Source organism: Schistocerca cancellata, unplaced genomic scaffold (assembly GCF_023864275.1).
Source record: "Schistocerca cancellata isolate TAMUIC-IGC-003103 unplaced genomic scaffold, iqSchCanc2.1 HiC_scaffold_159, whole genome shotgun sequence".
Taxonomy (NCBI): Eukaryota; Metazoa; Arthropoda; class Insecta; order Orthoptera; family Acrididae; genus Schistocerca; species Schistocerca cancellata.
The window spans coordinates 10,001-12,500 of record NW_026046198.1 but is presented as its reverse complement, the minus strand read 5'-3'; positions in this window follow the sequence as shown (position 1 = coordinate 12,500).

Genomic DNA, 2,500 nt, shown 5'->3' with positions numbered 1-2,500 from the left:
ATCGCCCGGAGTTAGGCGAGTAGACGCTTTAGGTGCGACCACCCGTGCTCCCAACTGAGCTTGCCGCTGCCGACAGAGGCCCGGGAGCGTGCTGTCGTGGCATTGCCGGCGGGAGACAACACGCGCCACCTACGGTGACCGGCAGCTCCAACGCCAGCGCCACAGAAGGGCAAAGGCCCCACGTGGGTGCCGAAGCGAACTCTCCCAGCACAGCGCACGTGCCAACACGTCTGCACAACTGCGATACAAACCACCAGCGAGAACCGCTGGGGCGACCGAGCAGCAGACGGCGTCGCGGCGCCGAGTGCCGGGCGGCGGCGCATCCTCAACGCACACAGTCCTCAATCGGACCAGCACACTGCAGATGTCCACCGCGCTTCGCACCGGGCCGGCGAGGACCCACTTTGGCTGCACGGCGCCGCGCGCAGGGTGCCCCGGCGCGCAGCTGCGCCGCCTGCCGCGTCCGTCGGCCGGCGCGCCTGCCACTGGGCGCCCCCACCAGCCGGCTGTAGCGCGTGCGCCCACGCACCGCGCGGCCAGCACGCCGGGCGGCCCCCCCCTCACCGGCCGGGGACAGTCCCACCCACCCACAGCCGCGTATCGCTTCACACCCAGATCCACATTCACGTTCATTGGTGTGGTGGGTATCGCTGACACAACCGCGTCATAGCTGTACCGATCGTTGCCCTCACAGATGTACCTCCAGCAAGATCAACCGCACCACAACGGGTTACCAGTTGTTCATTTGCGTAACGTCACCAGTAAACGTACACGTCCACGTCCATCCCCGTTTGCAAAGTCAACTATTATTGCATGCCTGCCTGTCAGGTGTCAAGACACACTACATCCGCTCACATCCACGCAACAAAATGTGCCCGACTAGAGGGCACGTGGAAGGTGCCCCCGTACGTATGCGATGTCCATTGCGCGACGAACTGTCAACCGGCCTCTGTAGCATGTCGCAGATGTGGAACGCGGGACACCGTGCTATCACATTGTGTGAGAAGAGACTACTATGTCTGCATACACGCGCCACTACATGAACAGACGGCTCATGCTGATCGCCATCCACTGCGTCCATTACTCCCACACGTCTCTATGGCGTACCACACTGCAATACAGCTGTTATGGGGAGATGACACGTAGCTGTGTACACAACATTCTGAGCGGGTTGCGGTTGGACAACAATACATTAATGTAACGTGTCATATGCCATTTACAGAGCAGGTTAAGGCACAACGTGGGTTAGGTTAAGGCACAACGTGGGTTATGTTAAGGCACAACGTGGGTTATGTTAAGGCACAACGTGGGTTAGGTTAAGGCACAACGTGGGTTAGGTTAAGGCACAACGTGGGGTAGATTGCGGCACAACTTGGGGTAGATTGCGGCACAACTTGGGGTAGATTGCGGCACAACTTGGGGTAGATTGCGGCACAACTTGGGGTAGATTGCGGCACAACTTGGGGTAGATTGCGGCACAACTTGGGGTAGATTGCGGTACAACTTGGGGTAGATTGCGGTACAACTTGGGGTAGATTGCGGTACAACTTGGGGTAGATTGCGGTACAACTTGGGGTAGATTGCGGTACAACTTGGGGTAGATTGCGGTACAACTTGGGGTAGATTGCGGTACAACTTGGGGTAGATTGCGGTACAACTTGGGGTAGATTGCGGTACAACTTGGGGTAGATTGCGGTACAACTTGGGGTAGATTGCGGTACAACTTGGGGTAGATTGCGGTACAAATTGCATTACATTGCGGTGCAAATTGCGTTACATTGCGGTGCAAATTGCGTTAGGTTAAGGTGCAACACAGGTTAGGTTAAGGTGCAACACAGGTTAGGTTAAGGTGCAACACAGGTTAGGTTAAGGTGCAACAGAGGTTAGGTTAAGGCGACATAGGTTAGGTTAAGGTGCAAGATGGGTTAGGTTAAGGTGACATAGGTTAGGTTAAGGTGACATAGGTTAGGTTAAGGTGACATAGGTTAGGTTAAGGTGACATAGGTTAGGTTAAGGTGACATAGGTTAGGTTAAGGTGACATAGGTTAGGTTAAGGTGACATAGGTTAGGTTAAGGTACAAACTGGGTTGTGTTTTGGTACACATTGCGTTGTAGTACAGTACACGTTAGGTTTGGGTACGGTACACATTGTGGTATGGGATGGCGTGTTGGTGGGGGGGGGGGGGGGCGGGGCGAGGTTCGTTCATATTGACCGTAGGAAGTGGATGCCCGAGGCAGCGTCAGTGTGTCAAAGGAGGTATGTCACGTTGGGATGCGCTTTTCGGTAGTGAGAGGGGGCGCGCCGTGTCCGAGGTTGCGGCAGACCTGTGTGTTTCATTCCTGCCAGTGTGTTTGTTCTGTAAGACGAGGCAGTGTGGTGATGTTGGGTGCACCCCTGTGTGGGACATGTGTGGGTGTTGGTGGCTTATCTGAGCAATTGTGGTTGTCGGACGAGTGGGATATTCTGTTTTATGATTGGACCTCGTGGCCTGGTTATCAT